Raw genomic sequence first — 23986 nt, forward strand, 5'->3', positions numbered from 1 at the left:
TACCAAGGTGTCAGATGTGATGCTTCTACTTCCAACAGACACCAATTTTTTTCTCTCCTTTCTGTTCTGCTTAAATCTGAAATCTTACACAACCATCCTCTGTGAAACTCTCTGGTCCTCAAGTTATAATACCTAGTTCTTTCTTTTCTTTTTTTAAATTTTATTTATGTATTTATTTTACATCCATACTGCAGCTTCCTCTCCCTCCTCTCCTCCCATTCCCTCCTTCCATGTCCCCTCAACCCTTCTCCCCAGTCCATTCTTCCTCCAGTTCTGTTTAGAAAGGGCAGACTTCCTGTATGTATCAACAAAGCATGGCATATCAAGTTACAATATGGCTAAATACCTCCCCTTGTATTCAGGCTGAACAAGGCAATCCTGTATTAGAAATAGGTTCCCAAGAGAACCAAAGTATTAGGGACAGCCCCTGCTGCCACTGTTAGAAGTCCCACAAGTCAACCATGCTACACAACTGTCACATATATGTAATATCTAATTCTTTTTTTTTTTTTTTTTTTTTTTTTGGTTTTTCGAGACAGGGTTTCTCTGTGGTTTTGGAGGCTGTCCTGGAACTAGCTCTTGTAGACCAGGTTTGTCTCGAACTCACAGAGATCCGATAATATCTAATTCTTATCCTTCACATTACTGCCCATAATAAAATAGTGTCTTACAGAAACACAGATAAAGGATTATAACTTAGATAATATTTGCATATACCATGAGACTCTTCGCTACAAAGTCCATGAGTGCTGTTTTTCCCTACTGAAGCCTCAACAGTTCAAGTGCTCTGTGTGCATTTTGTTAAATGAATAAAATATGAAATATACTTTTCTAAGATTTTCATCTGAAATGCATATATTCGAAGTTATTTTACATACACATCTAAAATGTCCTTGTATGATATGACTACTTTTTACTAGGTGCAACAATTATTAAAAAAGCTCTCGTTCTACCCACCCTGCTTGTACTTAAAACCTAAGAGAACACAATGCCAGAGATATACAAATGGTACCAATTTTGAAAGAACATAAGAAATTAGCCACTAAATTTCTTATGTTCTTAGTATTAGCAATTTCCAGATTTACCAAAATTCCATTTAATATACATTTTCATTTATTATCTTTCATTCCAAGGTTAATCATATATTTAATTCTGGATCCTTATAGTTGTGTCTTGGAAAAATAAGTAAATAATAGTTTTACTCAATTTCTCTTGGATACATAGACTGGTAAGGTTTTACTGCAATGCAGTATACATAAACACTTTTCCTATTTCACCCCAGCTTTTAACCAAAGCATCTTTTAAGAGGCTGTCCTTGCAATCTTTGTCAATTCTCAAGCTTTAATCAAAGAAGAAAGTCCCAAGAATATTTTCAGAAACCCTGTTTGGATGTTGTTCCCAGCCTAATTTTGTAGATCAAGATGTTTGGGAAGTTCTGGTATTCTGGAGAAAAGTGAGGATTTTTTTTTTATCTGAGTCAAACCCAAACCCCAACCCTAATTAAAATGCCACAACTTTGTTAACTCCTTGACTGTGGTAGATGTCGGTGTAGTTGAGCTAAATCCATGCCTGGAAACAGCCTCTCATTTGTGTTCCTGCTGTTGGCTTGTGTTTCCATCTCAGCTTTCCTCTGCTTTGCAACAGATAGATGTTGTGTCTGTTGTGCAGATATCTCTGGAATTGAATAAAGAAAGCAAAATCACTACAGCCAAATAGCACAGATGTGGTGATGGAAGTTTCTGAGGCTTTCTGATTTGTGCATTTTCTCTTCTAATGGCTAAGGATGGTGGAAAAAAATCTGTCTCATAGTGTTTTATATTATATTGCATTGTATGAAAAGAATAACACATGCACACACATATAGGTATATGTGTACGTTTTAATTGGCAAATACATTGGATGTTGGCATTTACGTTCATAGTCTCCTATATAGGAAACATGACTGCCAAGACTCCTACAAAATCTGTGTGTGTTTGTATCACCAAGCATATACATAAATGGAAGCTTAGAACTTCCAATCTGTAAAAATATCCCCCTAAGTTCTTTGAAATGTCATCAAAGGAAATCAGCAAGTACACATGCTCTCTGTCCCTCACCCGAATATCATTACCTCTGCTTGGATAACCACTCTTTGATCCTGCCGCCTTCCAGTCTTCGAAGAAGACCAAGCTACACCCTGCATACCTGCTGCTGGTGTGTCTGCTCTTCCCTCATTGCGATTTCCCTCAGAGTTCTGGAGCCTCCTGTGAAGTCAAATCAAAAGTGACAAGTGAAAACCAAGGGGCTTCTAAGCACAAATTATATGTGATCATCTTGCCATAACAGAATAGTGTCATTGTCCTATAAAATTAGAACATCTCTGCTGTTCCATTCCAGAGAATTAGCAATATGGATTCTAGGCAGTAGCTAATGGGAATTCAGAGGGATTTGGAAACATTTCCCAGAAGTACGGGAAGCACTGAGCATCTAGATCTCCACATAAATACTCGCATTAAATCATAAACTTCTCATTTATTAAATTGAGCAATTATTTACTGGGCATCTATCGTAAATGCTGGGTATGAGGCATTAAAGAGAAGTAAAATCTCTTTTCTCATGGCGCTCACATTCTGCCTGGGAAGACATTTAAGAGACAAATTGCTAGGCAGAATCTAGATGAGGTCAAAGAGATAAGCTTTGCAGAGAGAATAAGGTGAACGCAGCTGGTCAGAGAGTGGAGAGGTTGGGTGATGGGTGGAATCCAAATATTGTGATCAAGGAAGCCTTTATTGCATGAAAGACATTTTAGGAGAAATACTGAAAAGTCTGTGCAGATTTGATTTCGTGAGAAGAGCAGGTCACACAAAGGGGGGAAAGCAATAACAAAGGCCCAAGCAAGCAGCTTCCTTTACAGCCTCTGCATGTGAAGAAAGCCAGAAAGATCCAAATGGAGAGAGGAAGGGATTTGTTAGACATGATGTAAGAGATTTAAGGGCAGAGGTAGGGAGTTTCAGTAGGACCTATAAGCCAATGCAGGGTAGAGGTATTGGCTTGTTAGCTTTTATTTGAATGAGATGGTGAGTCTTTGTGAGGCTTCTTAAAGTAGCTACTCTTTGATTTGAATCTGAAATGCCCCCAACAGGCTAGTGCTTGAATGTAAACATGTGTGTGGTGCTCTTTGGGATGTTCTGGAACATTTGAAAGGTAGGGCCTGGTTTGTGGAAGTCCACAAGGTGTGGACTCTGACGGTTTGAAAGGCAGGGCCTGGTTTGTGGAAGTCCACAAGGTGTGGACTCTGACGGTTGTACTTTCTCTGGATACCAATAGTTCTCTTGTTTGACGGTAGATACTCTGCCATGTGCCCCCACCACCGTGAGCATCCTCTGGAACTGTGAGCTAAGATAAACCTTTCCTTCCTTTAATTGTTTCCATGACATAATTCGGGTACAGAGATAATGATGCAATTAATACCCACAACAAAGCTCCACAGGGAGAATTTAAACAGCAGTTCTTTGTAACATAGAGAATAAAAAAAAAATGTACACATGCTAAAAACTAATGAAAAGGCCAAGGAAGTGAAGGGTGCCTCTAGTTGCTCCTACTTAGAAGGTTAAGACAAGAAATCCCTTGAGCTGAAGAAGATAGAGCCAACCTGGGCATCAGAGTAGTAAGATTTTATCTCAAAAGAGAAAATAAATGAAGAAATAATAAAGAAAGAAATGAGGAGAGAAAGGAAGGAAGGAAGCTAGAAGACAAACTAAAGTGTAATTCAACAGGCAAGTGTGGTGTGTTCTGGCTGTGCTCCCTTTCTTTTGAATACATCAGAGCCATGATACATTTTGAATCTATCACTTGCATTTTCAGGTAGAGTAAAATATTTTTTCCAGTGAAAAAAACGTTTTAAGATTAACAGATGCCAGAGCTAGATGAAATAACCATTACTTGTAAATATTTTAAGCATTATAATTGTTTGAGATATTATTCCAAAGCAATGTATGTTCATTTGCTTCATACTAATGTAGAGTATGGAGTTGCAGGTTAACACACATGTACTTCTAGAGGGGTAGCAAGCGCTATGTCCACACGTTTGTCTTTCCTGTTCAAAGTTTAGAAAGGTTATCTTCTTGCAAAAGTCACCAGGATCTCTTTAGGAATGGCTTGCAGGAACTAGAATGTGTCAAGAGGTTTCTTTTCTTTCACAAAGTCCCACAGTAGAATCTAAATGCAAAGGACTTCAATAATGCAGATGGGCCTGATTGTGAAACAACGCTATTGGCTTCAGAACTTAGTGTTTTGTGAACAGACTACAAGGGTGTTAGTATCCCTTTGCAGTGAAACATAGGTATGTCCTGGTGGAAGAGATAAAGATTAAATTCAAAATCCCAGCGTCTAGTCGTTTTCACTAATGACTTCATTCTTGAAGCGTCATCCACTTTTTGTTTCTCCTCATACCATAAGGAATTCACACGACCTCCCAGCCAGCTCCTTTTAGATTCTCTTACATCTTTCAAATCCTCCTTAATGTGAACCTCTTTGGGCACTGAACCTGAACGTCTTGCAGAGGCGTATTGATCTAAGTATGTCAGCGTGTTGTTTGTGTGGCTAGGCTGTCTGTAGCAGTTAGGATAATGAGTCTATTGCACTCCTCGATCCTCTGTTTGGTAGCATGCCTATGTTTCGTACTCCACACGCCAGAGATGCGGAAACAAAGGTGTGATCTGAGAAAAAAATCAGGGTGAGCCATTGCTAGGGAGCCTTACTCCCCCAAAACTATTTTTTTTTTCAGAAATAGAACATCTGGGAATTAGCAGCATGCTGAGGATCAAATCTAAGGATATGAAAGAGTGTGCACCCGGTTTTTGTCTGGTGCAAGAAGGAAGTAGAAAGAACAGTTGGTTCTTCTTTAAGTTAAACGTGCCAATTAGTTGGAAAGCAGCCAACAGTATATGCAGTGTGTAGGACTATAGGTTTACTAAGGAGCTAATTAACTGTATGAAAGTAAAATAACAGAAAGAGGCATGGCTTTGGCAGACTAAATTTCAAACTACCATGTAGATTTGAAGGAACGCCTAGCCAAAAAAAAAAAAATGCTCTATACTAAATAGAAAGAAACATTTTTTCAAAGATCCAATGAAGCTAATCTGTCATTGTCTAGATCCTTGCTGACACAGTGGCCTGAACACAAATAGGTACGTGCACCATCTGTGTGCATCTGTGATGTGGTAAGTTGAGTGTCACATCCTCTGGAACTGTAGTTTCAGATGGTTGTGAGCTGCCATGTGTGTGCTGGGAATCAAACCTGGGTTCTCTACAAAAATGTAAGCTAACTGTTGACCCATCTCTCTAGCCCCCAAATCACTCTATCTCCACTATGTCAGTGTGGTGAACTGGTAGCAGGAGGACCATTATTAAAAGATAACTTGAAAGAATCCTAATGTATTTAGTCAGTATGTTGTGACTTAAAAGAATCCTAATGCACTCAGTCAGTGTGGTAATCAGTACAGTTTTTAAGTCTTTTGTGGTTCAGGTGCCCTTTTGGGGGGTTTTACTTGTCATTGTGTTTGTGAGAAAATGACAGTTATTAATTGGTTTTAAGTTGAACCAGTCCTTATTATAATTCAAATACATTCACTACTTCTGGGTCCCATATCTCTGTAATCATTTATCTTATAGTGAATTTTACTGTAAGCGTAATATTTACAAGAAGCAATTTGTCATCCCTGGGTTAAGTGTAGAAACTTCAATAATTTCTGGATAAATATGTCAAAATAACTAAGATTCAGGCAATAAAAGAGAATAGGGAGATTTTGATGTGTCATTTTGGATTAGAATTGGGAGGTGTGCTGGCTAGTTTGACTCTGTTATCATTGCTGTTTTATAAATATGATTTTCCAATTATTAACCATCATTAGTGTTAATGGCATTTATGCTCATAATCTGTCTCACTAAGGATTTCAAAGTGCTATAGTTTTCTATGCTAAATGAGTTCCAGGGCTCCAGCAGTGATGCCCGCCCTGATTTGCTACACCCAAAGTCTCCATACACAATTAATTTTAATTCATATATGAATAGACCATAGAGCACTTTGGGTAGAGAATGGAACTGGGGACTTTGCAAACAACTCCAAAATATTTTAGCTCATAAGGACTGAAATCCAAGAGCTAATTGGCTCTTTTTTCTCACTGGAGACAGCATTGCTTGTCATTTAATCACTTACTTACATACATGCTGGCTGGGCTCGGGAGTTGGCTAACACGTGCTCGAGGCATACAGAGTCAAATGAGCAGGGATGCTTCAATTTCTGTCTCCTCTCTCGGTCCTGTTCCTTAGTTCTTCCCCAGCATTCCTGTCACATCCCTGTCCATCTGCTGAAATACGCTCCAGGATGCTTTGAGCATGTGCGACTTGTGTCTGTTCCTGATCATCTGTCCTGGTGCCCTGCCCCTGGAGCTGTGATCTCTCATTCTGAAGTACAACTGACACCTCCCCTCTCTTCTCAAGGCAGTGCCTACTGTGCCTGCAAGGACACGCAGCAGCACCATCTGTAGAGACCTTCTCATTCACCCCAGCAACACTTGGATTTCTTTTTCTTTGCCCTTTCCCTTCATGTGCCTTTCTAATGTTAGAATCAATTTCTTCATGTGATGGATACATAGGAATAAGAAACGGCAGTAAACACCATAACACTTTACATATGCAGTCTAGGTTTGTCTAACCCAACAGTTCTCATTTTTGTGGAATGGATGAAGGAAGGAAGAAGCAAATGAATGAATGAGTGAATCCTTGTTTCTCTTTGTGGATCAGGGCACAGCATTTCTCCATACTCTCTGATGACACTCTGAAGCTTCTCCTGTGTATTGACCGATAGATTAGTTGCTAAAGTGCACATGTATTTTGGAGGATAGGTGTCCACAGGTCCATCTTTATTCTAACCCAAGGTGTTCTATGGCCTATTCATATATGAATGACAATTAATTGTCTTGAAGGCTTTGTATGCAGCAAGCCAGTGGGGGAACCATGTCTGCAGTCCTGGAACCCATTTACCATTTACACAAACGCCCAAGTTCCATCCCTAGGACAAAGAAATTATCTTCCTTCTACATCTAATGGGTACCTTACTAACACTTCCCAGAAGCAAGCATTTCAACTCAGTGGAAACAGATTTTTAGTGATTATAACCACTGATTAAATGGTTGTCAGGTTGCCTTTGTTCTCTATATTAACCATATAGTAAAAAGCATTTTATTACCACCAGTTTACAAACATTAAGTAACTTGTCAGTCTCTCTCTCTTTCTCTCTCTCTCTCTCTCTCTCTCTCTCTCTCTCTCTCACACACACACACACACACACACACACACACACGTAGTGATATTTCATTTTTATTTTAATAAGTAAAGCTTGCCTGAAGATTGGAGAGTAAAACAGCTGGTAAGGCATACAAACCAGGCAGTGGTGACATACACCTTTTATCCCAGTAGCCACACCAGTTTGTCATAGAAACCAGGTGGTACTGGTGCAAACCTTTAATCCCAGCACCAGAGAGGAATATAAGATGAGAAGAGACAGCTCTCAGACACAATCTCATCCTGAGATTCCTGAAGGCATGATCACCATTTCAGACTGAGGTAGAGGTAAGAGCTAGTGACTGGTTGTTTTGCTTCTCTGACCTTCAGGTTGGACCCCAATATCTGTCTCTGGGATTTTATTAATCATGCTACACACACACACACACACACACACACACACACACACACACACTTACAGAGAGTTATGGTTACAGTTATGGTGGGGTTCATTTTAATCGCAGAACTGGGGAAGCAAGAACAGGCAAACACCAGAGGCTGGCTATTTGATACAACCTATTTGACAAGTTCCAAGCCAATGAAAGACCCTATCTCAAATAACAAGGTGGGTGTTGCCTGAGGAATGAGACTCCAGCTTGTCCTCTGATTTCCACCTGTACTCACACAAGGGTACCTGCACATCTTTGTGCACCAACACACACATGTCACACTTGTGCTTGTGCACACACAACATGCCTACTCATAAAAACACATGCATCCAAACATGGGAAATGGAGCAATCACACTATGCACATTGCAACTTGACTGCCACCCAGGACCACACACATCAAAAGAGTATCCTCTTCACCTGACTTGAAGCCTGGCTTCTTGGAATTCTGATCTTCACCTACTTGCAAGAAAAACTGTCTCTGATAGAATAAGCGAAGCTACTGTGAATTCGCGTATCACTCAAGTGTAAATGTGTTAATGTGCAAACTCTGCCAGTCGTGTGCGCAGTGGAAAGAGAATGGAAAGCCAGTAAAAAGTAGAAATGAGCCCCTAATGGTGGCATTTCAGGGAATAGGAGAGGACAGATGGGGAGATATTTCTGGACCAGGGAGCTTCTGGGTGCCCTTCACTTTGTACCACACGAGCCATTTCCGATTCCTGTGCAGAAGTTTGGCTCTGCTGCCACAACACTCTCAGGCTCTCCTGAGAACCGTGCTTCTATTTCTGTCTGTTATAAAAAGGTAGAGACGCCATTCCTTCTGGTTGTCAGGGATCAGAAATGAGCCTCCCTCATATAATAGAAAAAACCAAGAACAGACAAAGAAATCATCTTCTTCCTACATCCAGTAGACACCATACTGTCACTTCCCAGAGGCAGACATTTTAACTCAACGGAAAGAGACTCCTAGTAATTATAACAACAGATTCTACTGGTTAAATGTTGGCCAGGTACCTCATCTTTATTACCAATGCCAGCCATATAATACTTGCTTTTGTTGCTCCTGTTTTACAAACATTCACCAACAATGCTGGCAATTTGCACAGTCATTAGTGGTGACCAGAAAGTTATAATTCAAATCCTAAACATCTTCAGGAAGACATCCCTAATACGAAGAAAAAATATCTAATTATGGTTTCATGAAAACACACAGCCGAGCCCAACTACTACAGGTCTTTCCATCCTATACATGACCTGACACCTACATTATGTTTACTTAAGCCTTTTTATTTCATAAAAGTATGGAAGACATAATTCCTGACTCCAAATTTTACAGGAACAATTAGCATAGAAAATATGAAAGACTGACCAATAATTTCAATATCTTTTCTGAAAAGGAAAATGCATCAACTACCTAAACTAGATAAAGGACACTTTCAGTCTATTTAGAGATGTGTCTCTAAGAAAATTGTACAGTCCCTGACATGAAGAGCTTGAGGCTGAAGCAATGTTAAGCCCCCAATAATGCTTAAAAGTCAGGCTCATATACAAGTTATATTCAAACTGATATAAGAAAGAAAAAAAGGAATGAAGAAAGAAAGGAAGGAAGGACAGAAGAAAGGGTGGGGGAGGTCAGTGAAAGCAGCCATGTCTTCCAATAGCAATCAGACTACAGGATGTCATAGACAGAAAAGAACTATTGTCTTCAATCATCACATCTGAGCCATTGTCTCCTAAACACTGTTACAGCTACTGAGTCTGCCCCCTTCAGAAATTTCTAATCTTCTCTGCAATCTCATGGGAATGCGTTAGATTTTTTTCATGATTTCTTTTAAAGTACCACATCTGTCCACCAAGTCAGTTCCCCACAAGTGGCATGTGTTCAAATTCCTTATCTTTCCTGACAAGAAACAGAGGTACAATGGCAGGGCAGTTGCTGACAGATCTCTCCCTCGCTCTGTAGATGCCTCTTGTGGGCTTATATTGAGAGGTTAACATTAAAATAAATTCAACCTGTGTCCCTTAGCTCACACCAGGTCAACACTGGCTTCTGCAAGACTGTGATCAGTTTGGTTAAATGGCTGATTTGGCTGATTTTTTCCACAGCACCAACCTAATTGTGCAACTGTTTAGGCATCTGCAGACACCTCTCTGCAAAGACAAGGCAGGCTTCACTTAACTCACTTAAATATGTCTCCCTTTTCTCCAGATCTTCTGCAAACTTACTGAGCAGCTGCTGGTAAAAGTTAAAATCATGCCTTCTCTTCCCCTTTTTATCTTTCAAATGAGAACACAAATATATAGCCAACCAGGCAATCTCTGAAGACGCTAAATGGGGAAGCAAATAATAACTATATATTTAAAGACAAATCTGTAGCCTAGGAAAAATCAATATGAAACAGTGACTTAAAAAGATTTAAAGAAATGACTACCTCTTCAGTAGCATATTTGAGTCCTTCCAGACAATCAATTATTCATAAATATTAGATTACCATTTTCTATTTGCATGGCAATACATGCAAGCAACTCTTTAAAAGTTGCCAGGGATCTTTCAAACAAATCTCAGCAAAATATCTTTTTTCCTTGTTAGCTACTGCATCCAAACCAAAGAACCAATCTCATACAAGCCTGGTACTTTATTCAAATTTGTTTATTTGAGTACTAATAAAATATTTTTGGTATATCCTCTAAAATCCTACTAGCAAAATAATAAGATTCATAAAAATGTCCACAGAAATCAGAGCAGGTGTCGTTGGGACTAATCTGGGTCCGTTTCTCACTATGATTAACCAGCTCGTAATGACAACATTTCTTATCTTACAACTGTGGCATGAAGAGGGAGCTGTAGCTCTTCTGAGACACAATTCTGCACGCCCCAGCTTATCCACACTCTGCGATCTCGTCTCTCTCTCTCTCTCTCTCTCTCTCTCTCTCTCTCTCTCATTCATTCCCTCTTCCATCTTTTTAAGCATTGTGCCAGTTCCATTTAAATGTATCTGCCGTGGATCTGGTCAAGTGGAGATAATCCATGCAAATCAGAAACTGTGGTTGTCAGTGTGTGGTTCCCGGAGAGGATTCAGCCTGAGGAGGTCACTCGTCCACAGCCGCTCCTCCCATTCTATCTCTCCCCTTATTGCAGAACTGCTGTATGTACACAGTGGCAGAAAGGACTCAATTGACTTCAACTGCTGCCTGGTTTTGCTTACAACTTTTTCTTATAAAGGAACTTACCTCCATCTGTCTTTTCAAGGTAGGAAGCCCGATTCTTCTAAAGATGCGTGTAATGCCTCTGCTGTCTGCTCATTGTCAAATGTCACTAGGATGCTTTACATTGTTTCTGGCATTGGGCACAAATGCTGCGATTCCAGGTGCCTCGTGCTTTTGTTACTTAACCGTGTAGGCACAATTGTTTAAGTGCTGGGTATTTGAATGTTTATTTTCCACGTAGCCTGCTCCGGTTTTACAACGGCAGGAAGATTAGTGCCTACTCTCTAGCCTAGAAATACAATTTGCTATCAAGTTTTCCCTCTTAAAAAGAATAATAACCTCTCTAGGTGTTTTAACTTCTCCTGCACCATGGCCAATTACAGCCAAGTGCAAAATTCACCCGTGAGAAGGCTGATCGTGTATTGTTTGCCCGAAACTGGAGCCTTCTCACGGCATTTTCCCTGAAAAAAAAAAATTAACTGTTGAAATGTTTTTAACATCAGCAGGCAAACAGTAGCTCTTCATTCTGCTGCAGTGGCAACAAGCTGGAGGCCCTGTGGCTAACTGCCCTGTCAAATAGATTTGTTCTTCGCAATTCACAAATTACTAGGCTATGCACAACTATTGCAACTAGTTGGGATTCTGTTACCGTTGTTAGATGTGCTGTTAGGTATTGTTTTGAAATTATATTGTATTTTAGAAAAGTTTAATGTAAAGAGGTTCTTTAAACCCTGATGTGTATACAGTGCCTCTGGATATCATTATTTAACAATGATTTCAATAATCATATTGTTAAGTGGGTGTTAAAAATGTGTGGAAGGGGCTAATAGATTGTACAATATCTGTGTTGTTTCTGAAAGCAATACCTCAGCTTGTACTACGCAAATATGTTTCCTTGAAGTGACTTGCAATATTTTAATCATTCCTTAGTCATTTTAACTTTAAATCACACTAAAATGTCATGAAATTAAATATTCAAAAATCCTTTAATTAGTACAAATATAATTAGAACATTCCAGTTGCAGCCCAAATCTTAATAATGTCATCTGTCTTTGAAAGTACTCTTTGTTAATATGATTTTGCATCTTGGCATATGGCTCTGACAAGGATATTTAATCCCTTGTATGAGATAGAACTGAACATAAACAGTAAGCAAAGTTGACAGTCCTAAAAAGAAGGGGAAAAATGTTTTCTGGTATACGCAATCATTCTAATGTCATAAATCCCAGCTTCCATCGTCTAGGTAGATACTTATAGTTAGTAGAGTTTGTGGGGGGAAATTTATTATCCACATAAAATATCCCAGTGTCAAAGCACTGTGTTTCTTGTTCTTTTTGGCATTGAATGTTCTACGGAACAGAGAGATGCACTCTGATCTTTGAGCACAGTAGCACAAGACAGGAAGCCCTGTCATTGTTAGCATAAAGACGCCGTCGACACAAGCATTGCTGTGCAGAGGACTATCTCTATCTCTGGCATGTGTTAGGTTACTATATGCAGAATTTAACAGACAAATATTTTCCGTTTCATAGCATTATTAGTCTTGTCAGTAGGAAAGCTCCTCTGCAAGGATTGGGGGTGGGGGGTGATTTATAACAGTACGTAATAAAACCCTTCGTGGTGAGAAAAGAGGAATTTAACTTATTACTTACCTAGTAATTAGTTTCTTTTAAAAGTCTTTGAAAGACTGAGTTGTAAAGTAAACTGAGGCTTGCCGGGACAAGCTAATTGGGTGTATCTGTTGGAGCCCTGTGGCTGCCTGTGAATACCTTCTGGGTCGTTGTTGACACCGGAGTATTCTACTGGAGCTCCTGTATTATGGGGAGGAAGGGGATTCCTCATTCCTGGTCAAGGGGGAATCTTCTACATCCAGAGGGATTGGGATAGGAGCCCCTGAATAGGAAACACTGAACAGAAAACAGACGAGAAGTCTGTGGGATAGCCCTGCTGGGTGAACTCCAGACTAGTGTGAAACTAAAGGGAACCCTTGCAGAACAAAGGAATACCACAGATACTCTGCCAGCAGCAAAAAGAGACAGAGAAAGTGGCCAAGAGTCTCTTCTGGGGACTGAGAAAATGCTGGCAACTAGGCATTCTCCGCATCCACATTACTGGATATGATAGGTCTGCAGGCACTCCCCCAGGAATGCCAAGCCATCATTTCACAGGGTTATTTCAAAAGCAGATATCTTTATAGATGCTTGCATTTATTTGTAAACCTCAAGAAAGTCTCCAAAGACCCACCTCCTATGCCTTTAGTCAAGCCTTACTGTGCATCTTAAATAAAACGGTCCCAGCCTTCAACTCCACCTAGGTTCCCTTGCTTCATTGCTACACTTCCCATTCCTCTAGTAACTCATCCAAGCCACTGCTCAGGGTAAGTTCCATTTACTCCATTCCAGTGTGCCTTGCAGCAAAATGTAGAGCACCGATAAACCTCATGGCTGTATTTAATAGTGGGCTCTTATTCCCACCTGACTCTCATCTGCTGCTTTCACTGAATACAGTTTAAAAGATAAATTATCATCCTAAAGGGCTACTACGAGGGGTGTTAATAGTTGTCCAGAACGTCAAGAGCATTCTGTGGGCCCGAGAAGCTAGCAATCCTGCTCGAGGGACAATAATCTGTATTATCAGCAGGTATTCGATGCCTGCTTCATCTGCAGACATTCGGAGGTTCTCGGGAAGCTTTCTTATCATACTAAACATTTCCTAGACCTTGGAAGTTATTCCTGTGTGTGAATTGTGATGACATCTGGGCTACACTCATCAGATCCTTTTTGTTTTGTTTGCACAAATTCGAATCTTCATAGTAATGCCGTGAGGGCAAAGGGACCGTCATGCAAGTATTACAGATAAAGACATTGAAGTTCAGAGAAGTTAATTAACTTTGTCAAGGCCACAGCGTATGGCAGACATGGGACTTGAACCTGCTTATTCTTTGAAATCACGTATGACGATGCCTTCCTGGCTTATCTGTCAGGGTGCTTCCTTCCCTCTCTCAACAGCAAGCTTGTGTCATTTATGCTCCTCTTGTCTTGACACACCAGAGCTAGGTATCTTGTTCTGATTTTCAGCTTCTCCTTAGCTCTTCCTCTCCATCCACATTACTGTTATAGTACAGTTTTTTGAGTTATTTTACTGAAGGCATGCCTGGAATGGTTCCTCTAGAGGAGTGTAAGAACTAAATCAGATCTGTAATTGATTGGCTTGTCTATTCACAGTCTTTGAAGTGCCACCCCCCTCCTCTCTTCTCCCTGTCTAAACACAAGACTGACAGCTTTTTATATGTCTGGAATATTAGTGGTGTTAAGTGCTTGGTAATGATGGAAATGAACCTGAGGCTTTATCTAACTATCTGTCCTACTAACTCCACTGTAGTTCTGATAACAATGAAAACATTGATGCAAACGACTGTTCATGGAAGAAAAGGTACATTCTGCTGCCTTGTCAGACGATGCTTTAAAATCTCCTGTGTGCTCAGCAGCGGCTCTTTCTTTTACTTTTCTTTTTACTGGGAACATCTACATGGAAATTTCCCCAGGATAAAATATTACCAGCAGATTTACAAAATAGATGAAGAGAACAGATAACATGATAATGAATTTTTAAATGTGCTGAGTATGAACCTCTCCACACTGTTAACTATTCTTGTGTCGTTGCTGCTCTCTCTTTTATGAGGGCAAAGAAAAGAACCTCTCCTTATAGGGAAGTAAGAGAGGCCTTCCTTCTATCTGTCTGTTTGTGGTAGCTTCAACCTTCCCCTATCTTCCTTGGTCCCAGTGTGGAAAGATGAACTATTATACCTGTCACCCATGGGAATCCAATTCAAACACTCTGATCATTTGACCTGTGGATATCATCCATATGATATAAACACACACCTACACAGGATCAACATCAACTAGTAGAAAAGACATAGAGATGATGCATCAGTAGCAAATATATTAGATACTCATTTATTGAAAGACAAACAAAAAACAATTTTGATATCATTGCATGACAGCAGTATTCTCTTCAATCCTATTAAGAATATCAGGCAGATGGACTGCCCTTCTACATCCAAAATCTCTACCTGCTGGCACGCAGAAAGCCCAAGAACATATCTTTATGGCTATTTTAGTATGCCAGTTTTGTCAAGATCAGCCAAGGTAGATGTCAGCCACTGGTATGGGAAAAGCTGGGAATTAATTTAAATTTGAGCTTATCCTGCCATCATCTCTTGCTGAGTGAGTTCCTTAGCCTATGAGGCATTCCATTCAGATTTGATTTCTCTAGTCAAATTACGTGGGTAGTATTTCCATCATGAAAGGAACAGTTGGGCAAAGAGACAGAGGCTGGTGGAAGATATATTAGTTAAGAACCACAACTGATTGCAACCACTGAAAGAAGGCACCCCTTGTTGCTCAGTTCTTCAGCCCCATTACTGAATTCTTTGCCTAAAACAATGTCAGCTTCTGGAAATTGAAAATAAAAGCAAAAGACATCCCTCTCCAGGGAAGTTAGCAAAAATAATCAGACAACTTAATTCTCAAATGTGTTCACAGTCATTTGAGAGTGACAGTTGCCATTACAGAAGAGCCGCAAAAAAGCAAAACTTGAGTAATTCACAGGACTGACTGTTTTTCAAAGAAGAGTCACAATTTGCAATTGCATTCAACCAGCACCATGTCTTTCTTGGTGCTGCAGTTGCTGTGCTGCAGTTGCTAGTGCTGCAGTTGCTGGTGCTGTTATTATTGCATGGTGGCTACCAATCTCCCCCCAAAAAAATTCAAGGGCCACTTCTGCGGCAGACTCTTCATTCCTGTTTGCTCACGGTGACTAAAGTTCGTGCTGTAAACCTCAACCTCTGATTTGGGGGTGGGGGCATGGTGTTAAGAAAATATTTTCTCACTTGTAAGTTAAATGGATTCAGGATGAAGATGGGACTGTGCTGTGTTCTTCACAGACCTGGTCTTTGTGCTCAGCCCAGGGCCTGTGTTTGATTAGTGTCGAGACAATTCATAAGCTTACTTCTTAATGTGCTGATACTGATTGAAAAACTCAAATTTTGTTCCAGGGGCAATAGGAGAGCCACTTCTCTGTGCAAAACATTTCAATTTTGTAAATTACATTTGTAAAAGGTATTGCTATGCCCCAACGCTGGAGTTGTGCTCTCCCAGAATATAACAGTGTACTTGTGCTCAACTTAAAAAAAAAAAAAAGGCACGAGGAAAGAAATGATCCCACTGAATAGAAATGATGGATTCTATAATGTCTCATCTTGATATAAAACAGAGGCACCACTTCTGAAAGAATTAAGTGGAAAGGTGGGAAGAATGGGAAAATAAAAATCCGGAAACGTGGAAAAGAGCAGAAGGGTGAGGACAGTGGCATTCTGCGAGATGAGAAAAGAGTTAGTTGATTTTTAAGAGATGCAGACTTAGGTGTTTCTTATTAACCACCATTTGCAGCTTTTTGTCTTATACTATCTCTTAATAACATTCAAGTGAAGATCCAATAGTAATTAATCTTAAGCAAAAATCACTCTGTCCTGGAGAGTAATAAGTACAAATGCATTGAGAGGAGTTGGCCAAGAGAAGCCAAGAGCATAGGAGGAGGCTCTGCTGAAGGATGGAATCACCAAGCCTGCACCGAAGTCCACAGAGGGCATTTGGGACCCTAAGTCAAGTTCTAAAGGGGAATTAGCAGACAGCAGCTGGGCAGGTGAAAAGGAAGACGGTGGAAGCCAGGGGCTTAGAAGTAGAGAGACTGCGAAGTTTTCCCAACCAGGGTGCTCCTGGAAAAAAACTGAGATACCTAGCCTCAAGAAGACACACAGACAAGAGCAAACCAGGACAGACATTGGGTGCAAGCAGCAGGGACACCGAGATAGTAGAAGGACTTCCGAACCTTTTCTGTGGACGAAGGCTCATAGAACAGCAATCTCACAGTGCCTCCAAAGATTCTGGGTGGATAAAGACACTGAACAAAGGGGCTTCAGTACCAACTGGATAGCAGAGCTCAGGCTATGACATTTCGTCTCCGCTCGAAATGGTTTCATTTTTCCACCTTCAGCCAAAGTGATATTAAACACTATTGTGGAATCCTTTTGATTAGCTTGTAAAAAGAGGCCACTGCAAACCGGCCACTGGGATTTTAGCGGATTCAGATAGGGATGGCGCAAGAGGCTGCAGGTGCTTCTATCTAATTAACGAGAGGGGTGTGTGGCCATAGTTTAAAGTTTCACATCCTTGATTAAGAAGAAAGAGAAAAGGTAGGCCTTTTAAATCATAGGAGCGGACTCGTCAAGTAAGTATAAAGCACCTAGCTGGCTTCAGACACGGACCTAGGCTAGAATCAGAGTGGGGATGCAATTCTCATATCTCTACGCCTCAGCCTTCTGATTCATGACACAAATTCTAAAGCTACCCACTTCTCAGTATTGTAACAGGGAAAGAAAGCAGTTGCTATCAGCCTAATCCTGTACTAAGATTATTTTCCACCCTCTTGTATTTTCTGAACAAAAATTGAATTCATGCTTTGCTCCATGCCATCTAGACATAACAATTTCGATGTTTCCTAATTTCATTTTCTTATGTAGACTAGAAATTAGATTTAAGAGGCAAGAAAGGGTGTTTCTAAACTGTTACTAATACAGTATCTCAGGTCAGTTGGGTTTAAAACTCTCTGATTCTTTCAGCAGTGAGACAGACTGCAGCCAAGAACAAACAGTTCTTCCATTGCTGGCATTTCATATTTATAATTCTGTTTCTCTGGGCTCAACTTAGTGTCAGTTGGTCCTGAGGACACTGGGCCAGTGTATGTTCATGTCTAAGGTTCTTTAGATTTGGTTATTTTTTTGTATGTACATGAGTGTTTTGCTTGCATGTATGTGTGTGTACCCCATGTGCACATAACGCCATTTAAGGTTAGAAGAGGGCATTGGATCCCCTAGAACTGGAGTTATGGATGACCATGAGCTGCTATATGGGAGCCAGGAATCAGACCTGGTTCCTCTGGAAGGGACAGTCAATGCTCCTGACAGCTGAGCCACCTCTCTGGCCCCTCTGTGGCTCCTACCTTAGTGTGTCTATCCCTGTTCTCAGACTTGCCAGGGATGAGCACTAGTTCCAGAGCTTTTCCAGGTTCATTTGGTGAGTGGCATCTTTCCAGGCTACTGGGAGTTTCCAGAGCCCACACTCAAAAGCCAGATTGACAACTTCTGAGAATGGTGAATTAGACAAAAGCACACATCTTCCTAAGAGGACTCTTGCTCTGAATTGTGTGTGAGAGAAGTGAGGTGCACATAGAGAACACTTCAGAAGAAAGCCAGGGCTTTCCACTGCTTTGTGGGCTTTTGGAAATTTCTCTGGGTGCTATGTAAATGAGTTCCTTAAACACAGGCCGCCATTGATTTCTTTCTAATGTCCATTGATCCCCTCAACATCGCTTCATGTATGTATTCTCCCCAAACGTCTAGTATTGATATTTCTTTCCCCGGAACTGTGTCCCCAATCCATTATAAGCATATCATTAAAACCTGTTTAATTTCCTAAGAAAGATTACATTAAGAGCACTGTTGGTGCGATTACATCTATAGCAAAAGATAAACACATATTAGGCAGTGCAAAATGCTATTATCTGTCAGGGTCAAATTGTTTATTTAAATAGAGCAATCTGCCACTCACCCCCTCCCCTGTCACACACAGTATTAGTCATGAATGTACATGCTTCTATCAGGTACCCTTCAGAGGAATTCTGACAGCAAAAGGCCCTTAAGCACCTATTACTGTGACATGATCTCTATGTCCCTACAGTCACAAGTGTATGTCTGTGACCTAAGACACAGATAAATCATGTGCTTCAAGCTTTATGACATTTTTATGCTCTTGTATATAAAGAAAAATAAGTAAAATTTGAGGAGTGATGGTATCTCGTTCGTAATAATGGAATGACCTCAGAAAGGGCAGCGTGGATTATAGGATGCTGCTCTATGTTAGTTGGAGCTGAGACCTGCGCTCGCCTTAAGTGATAACCCCTCCTAACCATCTCTATTGATCTAAAGAGAAAGGAGAGTCCATGCAAGAAAGGAGGATCAAGAGTTCGGGCTCCTCTGGTTCTGGATGTAAACAGGCTTTTCTTCTTTCAGATTTTTTTCCTTGAGACAGTAGTTTCTAAATATATCTGAGAAACACTGCTGGCTGCCAGCTGCCATGGGCGTGAAGTTCCTCTTTAATGAGATAAAACAGTATCAGGAAGTCAACTTGTCCCACGTGCTACAGCTGATTTTCGCCAGGTTCCTACGCAGCCAAAATTGATACGAAATGGAAATGAATTGCATAGTCAAGCACGGTGCGCCAACTCTCCTGAAAAATAATGTCATCTGACTTCATTACATAGTGATCATTTCCTGAATGCCATAAAATGCTGGGGAGAATAATCAAAATTGATATGTATATTGATTGACATGCCGGTTTTCTAAATAGAAGCTGAAAAACTCTAAACAGAAATAGGTCTCTGCCGCTCCTCCGACGGCCTGCTCAGAGGCTAGAGGATTCACTCGCTCATCCAGTCCTCACTAGGCCTCACTATGAACGCTTCTGGAATAATTCCTCAGCGGTCCATTACGCTCAGCTTTAGTTTGATTCAGAATTTACATGTGTCGTTTGCATAATTTTGCATGAGAGTGTCTGTTTTAAATTAGGTAAAGGTCACTGTCATTCATAATCAAGAAGAAGGTGGATTAAAGGTCATAATTCAATTAGAAAGAAATCTTGATTAGATGTGTGTGCATGTGATTTGATATCTGGATAAGTACAAATCACAAGTCCATAAACCAACCTCAGTATGAGAGATCATTCACAGAGATTGCTGTCAAAAATCAGATTCCTGCGGGCTTTTTTTTTTTTCTTTTTTACCCCAATGTAGACAGTTCAGCTGTTACTTTTAGCACTGGGTGTCTTTTATAATGTCATTTGGTTTAAGGAATGACATTAATGACAATTTTATCTGCAAAATAAAGTAGCGAGTTATAATGAATTAATAATAGATGGCAGTTGATCAGCAAGTCACCCAGGGCCTGAGGTTACTTCCCCCGATGTGGTTGCTAGTTCCTCCACTCTCTTTAAAGTCCAAAGTTGGCACAGAAAAATCTCTGTTCTTTCGTAACAATTTCATAGCTCTCAGGGACACTTACAAACACCTAAACTACAGGATTTTAACATCCCCATAGTGTTTCTGTGATTAGAACTGATGGGTTGAAAATAAATGTAGCTAGTGGCAAGCAACTAGCTCTTCTGATTTGTTGAACTTTTTAAAGTATGTTTGATGCTAACTTGAATAACTGCAAATTAGTTGAACACAAACAAACACTAAGTTGTATATATTTATGTTGTCCACAATCGGTTTGAACACTGAAAGATGGCTAACAGGTGCACCTTTTGCTCATGTTGGGACATTTTCAATGAGCGTTGGCATGCTAACATCAACACCACATGTGACCGTCACTAAATTTCGGGTTACAAAATTCAGAATCCTATTTCCGTTTCCTCACCTCTGAATATGTAGGGTGTTTTGTTTTGTTTTGTTTTGTTTTTGCTTAAAGGACAGTCTCAGTTTCTCTTCTTGGTTGTTGTCTGTTCTGTCTGGAGACAATACATCTCAGGACCAACTGAAAAGAAAGACAACTTTTTTTAAAAAAAAAAAATAGATTGTTTATTTTTCCAAAGAAAATCAACGATTTTTAAAGGAGCTATATAGGTTAAATGGTTTAAGCAGATTATAATTAGTTAATTTTGTTAAACATAGACTGGATTGATTTTACATTATTTTAATTACCTTTTGGAATAAATGGTTTGGTGAACAAATTCACTTGATGTTCAGGATCAAACAAAATGACCTTTCCTCTGGGTAGGCTTAAGTTTCACGAAACGATGTGGAAATGTCTGCCTTTGCTTTCATCCTAAACATCTTTGGATTTAGAAAATAATTCGGGTTGGATATATTGTATTGTAAGCCAGTCATATTTTATACTGTTCATTACGGATATCTTTTTTTTAAATGAAGAATAATAAAAATTGACAAAGCAGATGTCCCTCTCTAAGGGTACTGTCTGGGGTCAGTGTTGTGTCTTTCCTGAGGCTGGCCCAGCTTTACGTCTGCAAGATGTCTATTGTATTCTGATAAGTTTATGATTGTGCTTTTTTTCTGAAAATATAAAAGTGAAATCTAGATGAACCTTCAGCATAATGTACAAATCAGAGGAGTCAGAGGGATTATCATCTGAATTTACAGCTCTGCAGTGTGTGTGTGTGTGTGTGTGTGTGTGTGTGTCACAACTCCTACCTGCAATTCTTGAACTGCAAACACTAGCTTCCAGGTACTTGTAGGGAAGGTAAGAAAGAAAGGTAAAACTATATGATAAAAGTAATTTTAAAAGCGGTAAAAAATGTAAGGTATATAAATAACTCTTGCCCACATCCTGATTTAGGGAATCTGAGAATTAAATACTGAGGAAGAACAAAATTAATTTCCCCTTTTAAATATTTTTAAATATTAATTTGTTTATAATGCGTGTTTGTGCCTTTTGTGTGTGCGTACATATGTGCGTGCATATGTGTGTGTGTGCGGTTGTGCATGGCTGTACCATGTGGTGGCAGAAGTCTGCAGAGGTCAGGGAAAGAACTGAATCTGCTGCAATTGAAGTTGGAGGTGGTTACAAGCAGTTATGTAGGTGTTGGTGCCAGGTGCCAAGCCTGGGTCCTCTGCAAGAACAGTAAGCACTCTTAACCACTAAGCCTCTCTATATCTGTAGCCCAATCTGCCTTTTTTTGTTTGTTTGTTTTTGTTTTCCGAGACAGGGTCTCTCTATAGCTTTAGAGCCTATCCTGGAACTAGCTCTTATAGACCAGGCTGGCCTCAAACTCACAGAGTGTTGGTATTAAAGGTGTGTGCCACCACCCACCGAATTTGCTTTTCTTAACATCTTTGTGAAGTCAGAGTGTTTTTCCAGTGCTTTTTTTCCCTCCTTTTCTCAAATAGGGATGACTTCACTTCTTAATGAACATTGGTGGTGTTTAGAGACACGTTGTAAAGTGGGCCACCCTCAACAATCCTATCCAGAATTCCCGTAGCTCTAAGGATAAAAACTACACCACACAAGACACATAAAACTACTTCCTCACGTGTGCGTCAATTCTGTAGCACTCACTCACCACCCCTAATGTACAATGCCTGTCTTGCACCTAGTCAACTTTTCCTCCTCCAACACAATGCCCAGGGTGCAGGTGTCCTGGTTCAGGAAATCTTTGTGGCTGACATCATCTTATTACGGGAATTACCACACCACTGTGACATTCAGCACTAAGAATTGATCTTCTTCTGTATCCCATAAAACACCATGAATCTCCGGGGAACTACACTTTGTATTCTTACACTCTAGCATCATTTTTCTGAATGTCACAGTCCAGTAAGATCTGTTGTTCAGTGGAGCCAGGCTTACCTCTCGAAAGAGCACTGTACTGAATGCTTGAAGTTTCCTTAAGTAGAGGTCAAGATATGGTTTCAGGCACTGCAAATTAAGTGTGTAAATTATAGATGCTGGCCTGAAAATAACATAACTATTTTTAAAATTTTTGAAATCCTACCATTCTTAAGCAGGTCTGGCTAAATAATTAAGGGTCTTCTTACCTAGTTAGTTACATGAATTTAGCTGAAAGTTTATTAAAACATTCAGTGTTTCTTAAATATAGTGTGATTGTGTGTATATGTAAATATAAAGTTACTATAAGGCATACATTTTAAAGAAGATATTCAGTGATAGCCTTATAAATTCATATGTATATCCAATTGAAGCATATTTTGACATTCACACCATTATGTTTTCCAAACTCTAGTGATTGCATATGTTGGATAAATGAAATATTATATCTGCAATAAAAGATACCTTTCTGCCTTTAATGAACAGGACTATATTTAATTGACTTCAGTCACAAAATGTGACATTTATTCAAATGTGACTATTATTTCCATATTTTTGTTTTTTATTGTCTATGTTTTAGCTAGGAGCATGCTCAATAATTTATCAGATAAAGAAAATATGTCTTGCTATTAAGTAACAATTAAGGTTAGCGTGGTGACTGTTTATCAGTACCAATCCTTGTAAGCCATTTACAGCAAGTGTTACACTTTCAACAGCAGCATTTCCAAGTAGCATTTCATGGCCTCCTTCCCCTTTGTTGTCCTATCAACAGAAAGCAAACTCTACATCTGGCATACCTATAATTAATTCTTTTAAAGCTAGGGTAAACATTTGGGTAAACACCAAAAACTTACTTCAGCAATGCTTAGGAATTTAGAGCCCAACTCCTGCACCACATAGATGGAGGCTCCATTTCAAGCTATGCCATTTAGAAGCTTCCAGACCTCAAGCAGCTTGGTTAATAGCTTGAGCTAAACTGCAGTTCATCTGTACAGTGAGGGCACTATCAGAAAGGGCTTAACTAACAGGGTGCATGAGAGCTTGAGGTACAGAAATGACCCAGATGGAAATGCCAAAATGGCAGTGCAAGACAACCCAGGCTCCTTTGAGATTTGGAGGTAGATAAAATAATATTCCTGTGACAAAATTTGGTTTTTACAGGAAATTTTCACAATAAAAAAATCTGGAATCAGGAAAATGGGCAAAGGTGCTTGTTGCCAAGTCTGATGACCTAAGTCTTGGCCCAGGGACACACATGGCGGTAGAAAAGAACCAACTTTTACGAGTTGTCCTTTAACTTCCACATATACCATTTATATTGGAGCATCTTCACACACGTAAATGAACAAATACACTAATATTTTTTTTAAATGAAGTCTTTTATTGCAGCTATAGTGTCCATAGCTTTCATCTACAATGTCTCTTAGTTTTCCTCCTATCCTTCTGGTGCTGGTAGCATTTGTTTTATTGAAATCACCATTGTGGTTTTGCACGATTCTTTGAAAGAATCTAAGACAGGATTGCGGCTATTTGCCTCTTCAGTAAACCCAGGCTTTCTCTTTTCCTCCATGTCCTCACACATGTAGACCTCAGGTCGTGATCTTGAA

At 39.8% G+C, this 23986-nt stretch overlaps 1 protein-coding gene across 1 annotated transcript in view; it reads left to right on the top strand.

The window, feature by feature from the left end:
• The first annotated feature begins 10753 nt into the window (after positions 1 to 10753).
• The window catches only part of Adgrl2 (adhesion G protein-coupled receptor L2), a 614876-nt gene continuing 601643 nt past the window's right edge, over positions 10754 to 23986 (top strand). The window contains exon 1 of the mRNA XM_041651225.1: positions 10754 to 10961. The gene's annotated coding sequence lies outside the window, so the exon portion shown is untranslated. The remainder of the gene's footprint in view (positions 10962 to 23986) is intronic.

The sequence above is a fragment of the Microtus oregoni genome, unplaced genomic scaffold, assembly GCF_018167655.1.
Source record: "Microtus oregoni isolate MIOR12 unplaced genomic scaffold, Mior012 000000F_ref0000247, whole genome shotgun sequence".
NCBI classification, from domain to species: Eukaryota; Metazoa; Chordata; class Mammalia; order Rodentia; family Cricetidae; genus Microtus; species Microtus oregoni.